Source organism: Canis lupus, chromosome 23 (assembly GCF_048164855.1).
Source record: "Canis lupus baileyi chromosome 23, mCanLup2.hap1, whole genome shotgun sequence".
NCBI lineage: Eukaryota > Metazoa > Chordata > Mammalia > Carnivora > Canidae > Canis > Canis lupus.
In genome coordinates, this window is record NC_132860.1 from 41,796,634 (window position 1) to 41,812,476 (window position 15,843).

The 15,843-nt window shown below is 37.9% G+C and overlaps 1 long non-coding RNA gene and 2 pseudogenes across 5 annotated transcripts in view; 2 read left to right on the top strand and 1 right to left on the bottom strand.

The window, feature by feature from the left end:
• Nucleotides 1-2,316: 2,316 nt before the first annotated feature.
• Nucleotides 2,317-15,843, bottom strand: part of LOC140615145 (uncharacterized) — an 82,998-nt gene continuing 69,471 nt past the window's right edge. For 4 of the 5 annotated variants that reach the window (XR_012015829.1, XR_012015830.1, XR_012015827.1 and 1 more), the window contains 4 exons: nucleotides 7,379-7,431; nucleotides 3,347-4,297; nucleotides 3,115-3,221; nucleotides 2,317-2,457 (listed from right to left, as the gene is read on the bottom strand). This is a non-coding gene — a long non-coding RNA (uncharacterized lncRNA). Of the gene's footprint in view, nucleotides 2,458-3,114; nucleotides 3,222-3,346; nucleotides 4,298-6,612; nucleotides 6,713-7,378; nucleotides 7,432-15,843 lie in introns of all 5 variants that reach the window. The other variant, XR_012015828.1, reaches the window with a different exon arrangement.
• LOC140615596 (E2F-associated phosphoprotein pseudogene) lies at nucleotides 4,568-5,418 on the top strand (annotated as a pseudogene).
• LOC140615597 (aldo-keto reductase family 1 member B1 pseudogene) lies at nucleotides 10,394-11,678 on the top strand (annotated as a pseudogene).

Consider the following 15,843-nt stretch of genomic DNA (forward strand, 5'->3'; position numbering starts at 1 on the left):
TTCAGCCAGAAGAAAGGTAATGGGCAGCAAGATCATTCAGGGACAAAAAGACTGAAGAGCATGCAAAAGTCTAATATGGAACAAGTGGCCCAAAGACCATTAACAGTTGATGCAGCATCTTAAAGCATAAATCTTTTCCTACATATTTAGATAACAATTACCTCATTTTACTACAATGCCTTCTTTATATATAGTTTTTTTTTTACCTTAGAGAATATGTCAGTAAGTACATTAAGTATAGTAATATAAAAAGTACAGTCTTCTCACTCTTGATCGAGCCCACTTAACTGGTCTCCTAAAAAAGACAAATATCTTATTTACCTGAGGAAAATTACTTGTCTTATGTTTGGGAAGAATACTCATTATTCAAATGGCAAATCTTCCTGTTATTATGAAAGGCAAAGATAAAGGTACTTTATTTAGGTGGAAGTGATGTATATAAAAGGCTATGATAATATTCCTTAAATTTCACTCTTCTTAAAATTACTGGACTTAGGCAAATATTTTATTTATTTATTTATTCATTCATTCATTCATTCATTCATGAGAGAGAGAGAGGGAGAGAGAGGCAGAGACACAGGCAGAGGCAGAAGCAGGCTCCATGCAGGGATCCCAAAGTGGGACTCGAACCCGGGTCTCCAGGATCACACCCCGGGTTGAAGGCAGGCGCCAAACCGCTGAGCCACCCAGGGATCCCAGGCAAATATTTTAAACTCTGTAAATTGGATGCAAGATTTCTCTTCACTTCAGTTACATACAGATAGCATGCTTTGTCTAATGAAGACACAACACAGTCTTCCAAGGCACAATTCACTTCCTGGGCATAACTACCTTCCTACTCTTTCTCTGGTCATCTCTGAATATGCCTTTGAGTAAAATCTAGTCAATGAAGTCCTAGCTGGCCTCTTGGGTTAGGAGGGGGCACCTGCAATTTGCTCTAATTCCTTGCAGCTGGAAGCAATTCTTACCTTCCATTGATCAATGATCCTATAATCAGTGTCACTGTCATGGTAGACATACTTATTTGGGACCTCAGCATGGGTGAAAAGTGCAGGAATGGTTGACATTCTGCTCTTTATTTTTTGTCCAGGGCACACATTAATAATCAACCACAGTGGTCTTTTCCAATGAGTCAGGGCTTGGCTTCAAATCCTTTCTAAAACAGAACTCTAGATAGACTCCACTAGTCAATAAAATTTTTCATGAAAGATAAAGGGTATTTTGTTTTTGGTTTTGTTTGTGTGTTTTTAATATATATATTGACTTTAGGATAAAAAAGCTGGGTTGTAGTCCCAGTTTGCTACTTAGACAATCACTTAGCTTTATTTACTTAGCTTCTTTAAAATTGGTTTCTCATCTACCAATTGGGGTTTATAATGACTTTTCTGATTATACATGTGGTTAAATGTGATAAAACTTATCTGTTTCTTTTTTTTTCTTTTTTTTTTTTTAGAGAGAGAGAGAGAGTGTGCGCGTGAGCGAAGACGGGGGACAATATAGGGAGAGGAGCAGAGAGAGAACTTTAAGCAGGCTCCATAACTCCAGGGAACCCAACTTGGGACTTGATTTCATGACCCTGAGATCACGACATGAACTAAAATCAAGAGTCAAATGCTTAACTGACTGAACCATTTATAGCACTTTTTAAGCTGTAATGTGCTATTCAGATATAAACTATCTATTCATTTTCTGCTAGTGTGGGAGTGCCTAACATAACATTTGCCTTGCAGGAATATCTTTCGCCTTCTCCTCAGCCTTAACTAAGAATGACTAGAAGCTCTCTGCTAACTTCTGGTCTCTTTCTTCCTTCCTACAAAGAGAGACTTGGAGAATTTTTCCCAAAAGTTTTATGAGTTTCAAAAATTAATAACATTCCAAGTCTCCTGTCAATTGCTCTTGTTGCCAGTACTCCTACATAATTACTTATCCACGTGAAAATAAGGATTCCAACATCTCTTGACATTTCAGCCCTTTCTGTCTACAATAGATCAGCATCTTGTTTTAGGTGTTTGGTATCTTGTGTGTTTGGGGAGTACTGACTAGAAGTACATATGTGATTCCAAAAAGGCCCATAACAGTGAAAAGTAAGATACATAGTGGCATTTGAAGGAATAGTTTAAGGCCTAAATGAGATCTTAAACTATTCAAGTTCTTCTACCTTAAAGGAGTTTCAACAAACAGGTTAGTTAGGAACAGGAAGTTAGTTCTCTTTATAGTATCAGATCTCTAGTAATTATTAATCTTATACCCCAATAACATTTATTTTCTACCTTAACTCAATGGTAGTAATGCAAATAATCACTAGTTTGTCAATATATGATTTAATTTCATCCATCAATAGGAAGATGCTTTAGTTTCAGGTACTGTTTATTCATTCATTAACAGCTACTGAGAGTCTTCCAAGTATGAGGCCCTGTGCCAGGAACTCTGCATGGCTGTCTTCTAGAAACTTACATTCTGATGAGGAAAAGAGACATGCACACAAATTATGTATGAAATATTTTCTGTATGCAAACACTAAACATAGGTAAGGTTACTTCAGAGCATGGAAGAAAAGAGCAATGAGGTTTTGTCTTTTCCCTTCCACATGCATAATTTTTCATCATCCGTGTTCTCAAATTCTCTCATTATTGACAGCTGTGCTAATTCTTTTAGCAGATGCTCTAAAAATATGCAGTGACTAAGAAACATCTCTTTAGTCATGACCAGGGCACTCTATTTTGATCAAAAAAAGTTTGCATTTATTAATTCCAACTTTTGGAGGACAACATTATATATATTGCTCAGGAACTTTTTCAAAATATCTTGACAGCTTCCTGGTCAATACTAAGAGAAGACAAAGCTATTCTTTGTTACTTGGGCCTTCTCTTTCAGGTTTGGGTTCTTGCCTGGGAGAACTGCTTCATTTTCAGGATGCTGGTATAGGGTATGACCTCACTATTCAGGTGTGCTCCTGTTTTCTTGCACAGTATAGACAGTTTATACTTAAATTTCCATGAGTATTACTGTATAACACAATACTATACCACAATTATCATGTAATAATAACTCCATAATCTAGTTATCATATTAGTATTCTCTCCATTTATAAACATGATACAATTTCCTGATTACCTGTGTCTCCATGGAAATTTACTCAATGTCTGATTTCCTGACAATAGCTGTATTTTCTAGTCTGGAAGTAAAGGTTCCAAGATTTTTCACCATACAAATGAGTACATCTGTTCACACAGCAGAGACAAAGTAAACATATTTTTAATCTTCTTAGAATAGTAGGGAAGAAAAAGAAGCAACTTTAACCGAAGAGGGGAATTCATAGTTGAAATAGATAGGATTTGGTGTATACCAATGTCAAAGAGGAGTGAGTTGAGTTGTTCCAAAGACCTGAAACCTCCAGGTCTCAAAGACTGGTCCTCAAGAAGGATGACAGCTTCTGTCATCTTGTTTCAGAGTTTCCAACAACAGTGACATTGCATAGTATCCCATTGTCTGATGCTTTCCTGTTTCAACAGTTATCAAATCTTATGCACCCTGTTGATTGTAGAGATGACCATTTGCAAAAGCAAAAGTAACCTGGTACAGCTTTTTAAAAATTACAGTAAAAAGCTCCTCACAACACGGTATTGATCTCTGATTCAAAACAACTGTCATTTTCTAATTTAAACAGCTAAATTTCTACCCATAGCCTGTGATATTTTTAAGGCCAGAAAGTTATAGCTCAGTGTTTTACAAAGTAATGTTTTCTTGATGGGTTATTAAGTGAGGAGATTGACCTGGACACCTTAACAAGACACGAATATACATACATTTCCAGTATGTCTTTTCCAACTTGATGAAAGAAATCCAATAATAACATTGAGCCTGATGTCCTTAGCCTTTTAAAGCATTGAACGTGGAATAACTGTTTTGTAGAACTTAGTTTATTGGTTCACTCATTGAATGTCATGCATTATCATCATTTATGAACATGGTAGCCTAGTAGGGTATGAACCATATCTCATTTCTTTATTCCCTAGCACTTTGCACAGGATTAGGTACATAATGTTATGGTCTATTTGGTCTCTTGACTGTTAAGGTCTACAGAATAAATTTAAATAGTCAATTTATACCAGAACCTTCATAGTCCTTATGAAAACCTCAGGGTCTCAACACTTCTTTCTTTATACTTTCTTCTGCTTCTTTGTTCAGTGACTTTTTTTTTTTTTTTTTGGTCTCTTCTCACCTCTTATCAAGCCATAAATTATTAAACACAACTGTTCAACTTCTCTTTACTGAAATTACATTTATTCATTGGAATCTAAAAATAAAAAAGAATGAATTAATTTTCCTTTGGCTCGAGTGCATATTATTTTTCTCACCATAAGTCACTTAACACAAAAGCTTACATTTTTTGGTGAGTCAAACCACAATAATGTTCCTTTTTTCTCTTCTATTGATCCCACCCACTTGAAAAAATACCACCAAACATAAAATTAAAATAGAATTGGTAGTAGGAGGATTAAGTTTATTAAAAATAAACTTGGATGCTGTGCAGATGCTTGTAGTCAGTGTCTAAGAGTGTAGGTCTATGAGCCGGCTCCAGGATGAGTACCACCCTTACACAGTGGAAGAGCCTGGTGACAAGGAACCTGCTTTGAAGCAGTTCTGAAGATGAAGTGGATGTGCTTTTACATGGAACTCCTGACCAAAACGGAAAACTCATCAGAGAATGTCTTACTGGAGAAAGTGAATCATCTAGTGAAGACGAATTTGAAAAAGAAATGGAAGCTGAATTAAATTCTACCATAAAAACAATGGAGGACAAGTTATCCTTTCTGGAAACAGAGTCTTCCTCAGGAACTAGAAATGTTGGAACATCTCTGACAAAGTACTATAATGATATATATTTTGATTCTGATTCTGAAGATGAAGACAAAACAGCACAGGTAATGAAGAAGAAAAAGAAAAAAATGACACAGGATTTCAACAAATGATGAGTTATTATGTGATCCTGAAAAAGATAACAGAGATCAGGCCTCGGTTGATGCACAAAGAAGAGGCTACCATGGTTTTGGAACACAGAGACCACATCCACCACAACAGCCTGTTCCGTATAGTGATGCTGTCTTGAATTGCCTTGCCTGCATGACCACCCTATGTCTTGATTGCCAAAGGCATGAATCATACAAGACAGTATAGAGCAGTGTTTGTGATGAATTGTTCTGTCAACAAAAAGGAGGTTCTAGGATACAAAATCCCAGAAAACAGGAAGAAAAGGCGAGGTCATAAGATGATAAGGTCTAACTATGAAGATGCTGCAGAGCTAACAGAGGCACAAGTGGAAATAAACTATCACCTGGGCATGTGCATGAATGTTCTCCTGAAGTGGCCACCTATGACAAGTATGAAGTCTTTCATTTTTTCAGAGTTTTAGCAAGTCATTCTTTTTTTTTTTTAAGATTTTATTTATTCATGAAAGACACAGAGAAAGAGAGAGAGATACAGAGACAGAGACAGAGGCAGAGAGACAGAGGCAGAGGGAGAAGCAGGCGCCAGGCAGGGAGCCCAACATGGGACTCGATCCCGGGTCTCTGGGATCACGCTCTGGACTGAAGTCGGCGCTAAACCGCTGAGCCACCCGGGCTGCCCAATGTTTATCTTTTTGGAAGAGAATGGTTGTCAACCTCCATCCCTCCACCTCATTTAGAAAAAATTTTCCCAGCTCTGATGGGACGGATTATTCATTCCCTTTTTGATGGGCATTTGGAAACTATGGGGCTTTTCATGTACTAAGCTCTTTAGAATTAAAATGTTCGGGAGTATACGTCAAAAAAAAAGAATAAACTTAATGAGTTGAATTAATGAGTTAAACTTAGTAGAGGCTATTACTGTATTTATGAACTGAAGGAATATTTCCATTTCTTGGAAGATATGCTTATACAATTAACATGTAGCCATAGAAGAAAAAAAATTTGGTATTCTCTTCACGTTATCACTTTCCAAAATATGCCTTTAGATTAATCTTACCTGGATCTACATCTCCACCCCTGCATCTTTATCTCTCTGTCTCTTTCTCTAGCTCATCCCCTTAAAGTCTATCATCCACTTTCTTCATCTCCAAAGTAGGAACACCGTGTAATAATAAAGTAATAATAAAGTAATAAAGGACAATGTGAAGATTAAATTAAGTGAAGCAAAAGAAAGGTATTCTGTTTAATCTACATTAGTAGATAAATATATTTCTGTTACTTCCATTGTAGGAGTGTTTAGATTATAAGATACACAAAGGACAAATCTTACTTGGCAGCTGTCTTATAAATCCAGATAAGTTTGTTATGTATTTATTGAGGGATTTATAGTCTCTAGAGAATTTTCATGGTGAGTGTACTTCTTTTGAATTATTTTGCTCTTCCCCACCCCCTTCTCTGGTTAGTTGAATTCTCCATAGACAAATAATGTAGTTAGCTGGGTAGGTAAGATACAATTGAGTTCTCCTGGGATTTCTATAGTATGGATTCAACATTTACAGAAATTCAACTTAAAAATGAGAAATATTCATTAAGAAGAGAGTTATCTCTTCAAGTTTCCTCTTTAGAAATGATGGCTGTCTTAAGGTTTACCATGAATTATTACCTTTTCTTGCTGTATGTTTTAGGTCCATTTTCTCAGCCCAATGAGATTGCAATCACCCCAATGTCATTGTTGTGTCTGGTACATTGGTCTCTACAATGTTCTGATTTTGTGTGATGACAATGAAATGAGAGCAATAAAAATGAGTGTTTTAGTTTAAATGTCGTTAAATGATACAGTTTGGAGCTTAATTCATGGAAATTATGTTTGTGTCATTGTGAGATAAATTACATATATGGAGATCTATTTTAGAAACAAACGAAAAGCATTTTGGGGCAGTACTCTCTAAATTTTGATTGAAAAATACTCAGACACTAAAATAAATACTTAGAATAAAATTTTCTTTCTTTTTTTGTTTTATTTCATATGGTTTATTAGATACCCTTTATCACATTTAAGTGATACACTGCCACAAAACTGTTAACAATATATCTAAAGACCTATGAGATGAGGATATATGATATTTGAATAGGGAAATGCAATGGTTATTTAATTTAAATAAATGTCAGAGAATTTTATAGTACTTACTGTAGAGTAACAAATCATATTAAGTCATACTAAGAGACCATTATTTAAAAGTTATCATACCATAAGGATCCCTTCTGGTCTTGTAGTTTTGCCAGAAAACCACAATTAAAACATTCCAAGTTTCATGGAATATTGTAGTTGCTAATTATATGGAAGAGTAAGAAGTCTTTGAAATTGATAATAATATACATACAAATTTGTTTAAAATAAGTAAAAATGAGTATAAAATATCCAATTTTACCTTGTTACATTGGAGGTTTTCAGAAGAGCTGCTTTCACATGTACACATTTAATCTGAAAAATAACAAGGATTGATTAGTCGTTGAGTTTATGCTGTGCTAGAGAATTTATTGTAGGAACTTAGTTTTGAAATAAAACTGGGCAAGAAATATTTTTGAGAAATTGATAAAAAATATTTTGATAGCTTTTCTTTGAGAAATGAGAATATCTATTATCAAGAAGTGACAGACATGAAATACTATACCTAACCAGATCATTATTTATAAGTGCTCATAGTACTTTTACTTCATGTATACTCACACAGGAAGTTATTTTTCTCCTAGTAAAGTACTGATTTAAAAGGAAATTTTCAACTCAAATATGAAAAAATGTGTACATACTTCTGGACTCCATCAACTGACATCTCAACATTTATATTTTACTATATTTTCATGATAATAACTATGTTAAGCTGTAATTTTTTATGTATTCTTTCACAATTTTTTATGTACCATATTTTTCTGAATATTGTGTAAAATATTGCATAGGGTTCCCAGATTGGGATGTACACTATATATGATATACCTTTAAGGAACTTAGTACTATCAGAGAGGTGACTGTTTTCAAAAATCATCTATGGTAGTTGACTATTCTATATTTAGGAAACAATAGTAAAAGAGGAAATGGTGACAGGGAATATATATAAAATTTTTGAAGAGTTTTGTTGTAACTCATAAGCAATTGAATAATAATAAAAAAGTAAATGTAAAATAATTATAAGTTAATATGTGGAATAAGGTCATGGTGGTGATGGAATAGAATAAAATCAAGTGTATCATTAAACTTTCAACAAATGGTGCTGGAAAAATTGGACAACCATATGCAAAAAATGAACCTTGACCTTTATCACATACCATATATATATATTTTTTGGACGAGCTGGATTTTTATTTTTTATTTTTTTATTTTTATTTTTTAAATAAATTTATTTTTTATTGGTGTTCAATTTACCAACACACAGAATAACACCCAGTGCTCATCCCGTCAAGTGCCCCCCTCAGTGCCCATCACCCATTCACCCCCACCCCCTGCCCTCCTTCCCTTCCACCACCCCTAGTTCGTTTCTCAGAGTTAGGAGTCTTTATGTTCTGTCTCTCTTTCTGATATTTCCCACACATTTCTTCTCCCTTCCCTTATATTCCCTTTCACTATTATTTATATTCCCCAAATGAATGAGAACATACACTGTCCTTCTCCGATTGACTTACTTCACTCAGCATAATACCCTCCAGTTCCATCCACATTGAAGCAAATGGTGGGTATTTGTCGTTTCTAATGGCTGAGGAATATTCCATTGTATACATAGACCACATCTTCTTTATCCATTCATCTTTCAATGGACACCGAGGCTCCTTCCACAGTTTGGCTATTGTGGACATTGCTGCTAGAAACATCAGGGTGCAGGTGTCCTGGCGTTTTATTGCATCTGAATCTTTGGGGTAAATCCCCAGCAGTGCAATTGCTGGGTCGTAGGGCAGGTCTATTTTTAACTCTTTGAGGAACCTCCACACAGTTTTCCAGAGTGACTGCACCAGTTCACATTTCCACCAACAGTGCAAGAGGGTTCTCCTTTCTCCACATCCTCTCCAACATTTGTGGTTTCCTGCCTTGTTAATTTTCCCCATTCTCACTGGTGTGATGTGGTATCTCATTGTGGTTTTGATTTGTATTTCCCTGATGGCCAGTGATGCGGAGCATTTTCTCATGTGCTTGTTGTCCGTGTCTATGTCTTTGTGAAATTTCTGTTCATGTCTTTTGCCCATTTCATGATTGGATTGTTTGTTTCTTTGCTGTTGAGTTTAATAAGTTCTTTATAGATCTTGGATACTAGTCCTTTATCTGATACGTCATTTGTAAATATATTCTCCCATTCTGTAGGTTGTCTTTTAGTTTTGTTGACTGTTTCTTTTGCTGTGCAAAAGCTTCTTATCTTGATGAAGTCCCAATAGTTCATTTTTGCTTTTGTTTCTTTTGCCTTCGTGGATGTATCTTGCAAGAAGTTACTGTGGCTGAGTTCAAAAAGGGTGTTGCCTGTGTTCTCCTCTAGGATTTTGATGGAATCTTGTCTCACATTTAGATCTTTCATCCATTTTGAGTTTATCTTTGTGTATGGTGAAAGAGAGTGGTCTAGTTTCATTCTTCTGCATGTATCACATACCATATTAAAAGTTACCATAAAATATGAAGTATCATAAACCTAGGTTTAAAACTTTAAAATTATAAATATCGTAGAAGAAAAGGAGAAAAATCTCTGTGTATCTAACTAAGATAAAGATTTATTAGATACAACAGCAAAAGCATTATCCATGAAAGAAAAAAAAATTAGCCTTCATCAAAGGGGAAAAATCTACTCATCAAAAGATACTGCCAAGAAAGTAAAAAAGGCAAGCCCCAGATAAAGAGAAAATATTTGTACAACTCAAATTGATAAGGCTGCAGAATATATAGGTAACTCTGAAACTCAATAAGAAAATGAACAACAGGACAGCCCGCGGGGCTCAGCAGTTTAGCACCACCTTCAGCCCGGGGTGTGATACTGGAGACCCAGGATCGAGTCCCATGTCAGGCTCCTTGCATGGAGCCTGCTTCTCCTTCTGCCTGTGTCTCTGCCTCTCTCTCTCTCTCTGTGTCTCTCATGAATAAATAATTAAAATCTTATTTTAAAAAAGAAAATGAACAACAACAAGACACAATAAAGAATGGCCAAGTCTATAAACAGGCATTTTACAAAAAACAATACACATATGGTTAATAAGCACATTAAAAATAATACTCAATACACTCAGTCATTAGAGAAATGCAAATTAAAACCCTAATGAGATATCCTTACATACCAATTGGAAAAAAATAGAAACATCTAACATTACATAGTGCTGATGAAGATGCAGAACAGATAGGAGTCTCACACACTATTGGTGTGAATATAAAATGTTACAGTTACTTGGTCCTCGGGCGCGGTCTGTGGAGCTTAGCGGACATGGCCAGCCACCTCGTGCTCTGTAACGGCGCCAAGATGCCCATCTTGGGGCTGGGCACCTGGAAGTCCCCTCCCGGCAAAGTGACCAATGCTGTGAAGCTCGCAATCGACCTTGGGAACCGCCACATCGACTGGGCTCACGTGTACCAGAATGAGAATGAAGTGGGCTTGGCCATCCAGAAGAAGCTCAAGGGGCAGGTGGTGAAGCGAGAGGACCTCTTCATCGTCAGCAAGCTGTGGTGCACACACCACAAGAAGAGCATGGTGAAGGGGGCCTGCTAGAAGACGCTCAGAGACCTGAAGCTCCACTACCTGGACCTCTACCTTATTCACTGGCCCACGGGCTTCAAGGCCGGGAAGGAGTATTTCCAACTGGATGGGGAAGGCAATGTGATTCCCAGTGACACCAGTTTTGTGGACACGTGAGAGGCCATGGAACAGCTGGTGGATGAAGGGCTGGTGAAAGCCTTCGGAGTCTCCAACTTCAACCATCTCCAAATTGAGATCTTAAACAAACCTGGCTTACAATATAAGCCTGCTGTTAACCAGATCGAGTGCCACACATACCTCACTCAGGAGAAGTTAATCCAGTACTGCCAAGCCAAAGGCATAGTGGTGACTGCTTATAGTCCCCTTGGCTCCCCCGACAGGCCTGGGCCAAGCCTGAGGACCCTTCCCTGTTGGAGCATCCCCGGATCAAAGCGATCGCAGCCAAGCACAATAAAACTACAGCCCGGGTTCTGATCCGGTTCCCCATGCAGAGGAATTTGGTCATGATTCCCAAGTCCATAACACCCGAACGCATTGCTGAGAACCTTCAGGTCTTTGACTTTGAGCTGAGCACCGTGGACATGACCACCTTACTCAGCTACAACCAGAACTGGAGGGTCTGTGCCTTGGTGAGCTGTGCCTCCCACAAGGATTATCCATTAACTGAGGAGTTCTGAAGCTGTTGGTGCCTGTCCGCCCAGGTGCCCCATGTCCCTCCTCCCGTAAGTAGCGTAGTGTGGCCTCTGCCCCTCGGTGGTGGGTCTGTGACCTGCTGACGGGCCCGTGAGGTGTTGGGTCTCAACAGCAGTATCAGTAGGTTAGAGTCTCTTCCAGTTTTGCCCTTCCTCTTGTCCAGCTCGGGAACGTAGGACCCTGGCACCCTTTTCTGACTAAGTTGAATCCACAAAGTTGAAATAGTGCCACTAACACCTGGATTTTGGCTACCAGGAATGGTAACCCTTTCATCCAGACCTCTTGCCTGAAATAATAAAGAGTTCTCTTGTGAACTTGAAAAAAAAAATGTTACAGCTACTTTAGAAAATAGGTTGGCAGTTTCTTCTAAAGTTATGCATGTATTCACCATAATTCCCAGCAACCTCACTCCTAGGTATTTATCCAAAAGAAATGAAAAACTGTGATCATCCAAAAACTTGCACATGAATGTTTATGGAAAATTGGAAATAATTCAAGTTCCTTCCCTGGTGAATGAATAAACTCAGATACATCATAGAATGGAATACTATTCAGGAATAAACAGAACAGACTGATATATACAACATGGATGAATTTCAAATGAATTGCATTAAATAAAAGAAAATAGACACATAAGGCTGCATAGGATATGATTCCATTTATATGACATTCTGGAAAAGGCAAAATATGTAAATGGAAAACAAATTAGTAGTTGCCAAAGGCTGAGGATGGGAAGGTATTGACTATAACAGGTATGCCCTACAACAGGGAATTTTTTGGATGATGGAAATGTTTCATATTTTCATTGCAGAGGTGATTGCATAACTATATGCATTTGTCAAAATTCATGGAACTGTATGATTAAAGGTGTGAACTTTACTGTATGTAAATTTTACCTCAATAAGCCTGACTCCCTGTCCTTCAAAAACAACGCTGCTTGGTTGTCATCGGTGTATCCAGGGATATGACTAATTATTTTGATAACTGGTGAAGCATATCACTTGGAAACCAAATAAATAGTTGTTGATAGGAAAATTTCTCTTCATGAACCTATTCCAGCTAATAAATATACAAAATAAGATAGAATAATACTATTTTGCCATTTTTAGAGATCTAGTCATTGGTCATCAATGGCCTCTGACATCACATAAGGAGAGACACAAAATATAGCCTCTTCCTGAGGAATACACATCCTCTATGCAGTAATTTTGCCAGAAAAAAAGAAAAAGTGAAATCAAATCAATACTTTATATGCAACTAACCCAATTTTTGGGAAAATGTGGCAGATAGAAGAACATATTATAAAATACACTTTGTAGATAAAATCAGCAAAATCCAGACTGTGGAAACTCTATAGTTTTTCAAAAGTAAACTATAAGGGGAGGGAGGAACAAAAAAAAGATGGAAGGAAACTATAAGTAAAAAGAGAGACATAAAGGATACATTTCAATGTGCAAACCTTGTTTGGATCCTGATTCAAGCATACAAATGAAAAGAATGTTTAAGAGACCATGGGAAATTTGATCACTACCTAAATATTTCATGACAAGACATGGCAATTTTTTTTAAGTGATAACGATGGTTTAAGTTTTTTCATTTGGGGATAGACACCAGATTACCCATAAATGGAACTATGTGATTGGTGTTCTGGATATGCTTCAAAACAATTTGGAAATGGGGAACTGGGTCTAGGATACAGAAAAAAAAAAAAAGATTGGCTATGAGCTGATAAGTGCTGAAGTTGAAGTTGAGTGATAATGGTTCTAAAGGTTGCTTTTATGATCCTGTCTCCATTTGTATATGTTTTATAATGTCTATAATGAAATATAAAAAAGAAAAGAAAGAAAGAGAAAAGAAGAAATGCAGGGAGAGAACAAGAAAAGATAGAAAAAAGAATAAAAATGTTCCTGCTGATGTCACAATAATATTGTACTTTAGAGATTACAGAACATTTTCATTCAATATTTCAGGCTAAAGAAACCACTTTTCTGCCAGACACAGGATACCTGCCATAGCTTGAGACCCAAACCAGCATAATACATATAAAAGATACTCAATAAACATTCATCAAAAAGATTAACAAAAAAAGAAGAAAGTACAAAAAGAGATTAAACTTAAGTAAATATGAGAATAATCCTTTTTCTGAGACAAGTAAGAAGTGAATGAACACATGCAAAGTTAGGTACTACTTTTAGGCAGTTGTGAAAAGTAGCTCATTGATCTGCCCAATGCGGACATTGTGGTCTTCTAAAAGTGGGCTGGAACTCTGCTGGGGCATGCAAGTGCAACGGGGAGTTTGAGAGGAATGTGGGTATTTGCTGTGGGCAACGGGCTGTGGATACCCTGGGGATATCCCAGGAGGAAACAGAAATTTATCAGTGTCAAGGCTCTTTAAAGTTATTATGTTTGTTTTATTTATAAAGGAACCCACGTCCCGGGAGAGATTTTATCTATACCCTTTTATGCAGCTCATTTTACCAGTTTCTTTCTTTCTTTCTTTTTTAAACCTATCCTACCTTCTAGGCCAACATTCAATTTCATTTTTTAAAATAAACTTTGGATGGATCTCTTGCCAAGGATATAGTCATTAAATCTTTACCAAATATTGTTAAAAAGCTATGGGAAAAGACAGCAATGTACCATGGCAAGAGATGATTGCATGGACATTTGTGCAGATTTCTTCACTGGAGTTTAGGTTTGTTCCATGTATTAACCCATGTAAAAAACAAAACAAAACAAAAAGCCAGATGAATTCATTTGGGACAAAACAGATAAACAAAACCAAACCAAACAAACCTTAAAAGACCAGTAGAGTCTGGGAATTTCTTCCTTCCCTCCCTGTACCTCCCCTTTCTTCCCTTCGGTTCCTTTTCTTCTTTTTCTTTTTCTTTTTTTTTCTTTCTTTCTTGAGTCTAGAAATTTCTCATATTTCAACCTGGGAAGGCACATAGATTTTCTGGAAGGGACACAAGGCTAATTGGTGGTCATGGTTACAGCCCAGGCTTTGGAGTCAGCAGGTAAGCTCTTATTGCTACATTGACCAGAAGAACCATGTGAGCAAGTGACTTAGATTCTTTGAGCCATGGTTTCCTTACGCAAACAGGAAAGTTACTGCAGGTTGATGGAGGAAAATAACAAATTTGGAGGCTGGAAAATAATCTGACTTGCTTAATACACAAAGTCAAAATTGACTTCCATTCTTTCTGCAAGGGGAATGGGACCATTTAATAAGAGAAAAGGCAGCATCAAAATGATAAATGACTGACATTTGAGTTTCAGTAAGAAACCCATGTCAATTTAGACTAAAAGCTTCTTAGACTCTGTTCCCATTTTTTTAAATGACAGAATGTTAAACATAGAATTTATGGATTAAGAATTCACCTATAAATTTCCTCACTTATAAAATGAGGATGACTGTGAGGATTAAGTTAGATGAAGTGGAGCATATGTAGTGTACCATGTGTACATACTATTTTTGATCCTCAATAGATGTCATTGCAAATATTATGATATGCCTGCTGCTGCAAGCCTTAATCCAGTTTAGTAGATTTTGTGCCCAGAAATGATTACAAGGACACCAAGAAGAGTTTGAATAGCCTTTTTCTGAGGAAATTTCCCCATCACTTTCTGATGTTCCTTTCACAAGAGACTAGGCCCTTCCATCCGAAAGCTTAGATATAAGAGAGGGGGCGCGGCAAGATGGCAGAAGAGTAGGGTCCCCAAGTCACCTGTCCCCACCAAATTACCTAGATAACTTTAAAATAATCCTGAAAACCTACAAATTCGGCCTGAGATTTAAAGAGAGAACAGCTGGAATGCTACAGAGAGAAGAGTTTGTGCTTCTAACGAGGTAAGAAGGCGGAAAAAAAGAAAAGAAAAAAATCAAGTGGGGAGGAGCCCCTGCAAAGAGCCGGCTAAGGCCAGGTGGCAAGAGCCTCCAGAACAGGAAAACCCAGCCGCGGAGAAGCAGGAACTTTTAAAAATCTGCACCGGATTCTTCCCGGAGGGAAAGATGTTCGCAGGGAACTCGGGCAGGATCCCAGGAGGGGCAGTGGAGCCCCCAGGTTCCCAGGGTCAATAAGGGGAAGTCTCCCCACCCCTCAGGCTGAGCACAGGAAAGAGCTGGAGTGCACACCCGGTGGGGCCTCGGGAGAAGCTCAGGCACCGGCTCCGCACAGAGAGGGCTATGGCCCGGAACACGATTCCAACAGTGCAGGCCCCATATCCCAGGGTGCCGGGGGACACAGCCTGGGATCCCCCAGGGACAGGCAGAGGCTGGGAGGGCCCAGGACAGCAAGGACGCCTTCCCCAAGTGTCCCCCAGCTGTGCAGGTCAGCTTCCCCGGCCCCCATGAGCATCCAGGCCAGCGCAGACTGGGAGCTGAGGTAATTACTGCGGGAGCTGACTCCAGGGCTGGAGAGCTGGCCACCGCCAGTGTGGTTGTTCCTCCTGCTGTCATCCTGTGCCTGGGATGGAGCGGGCCACCA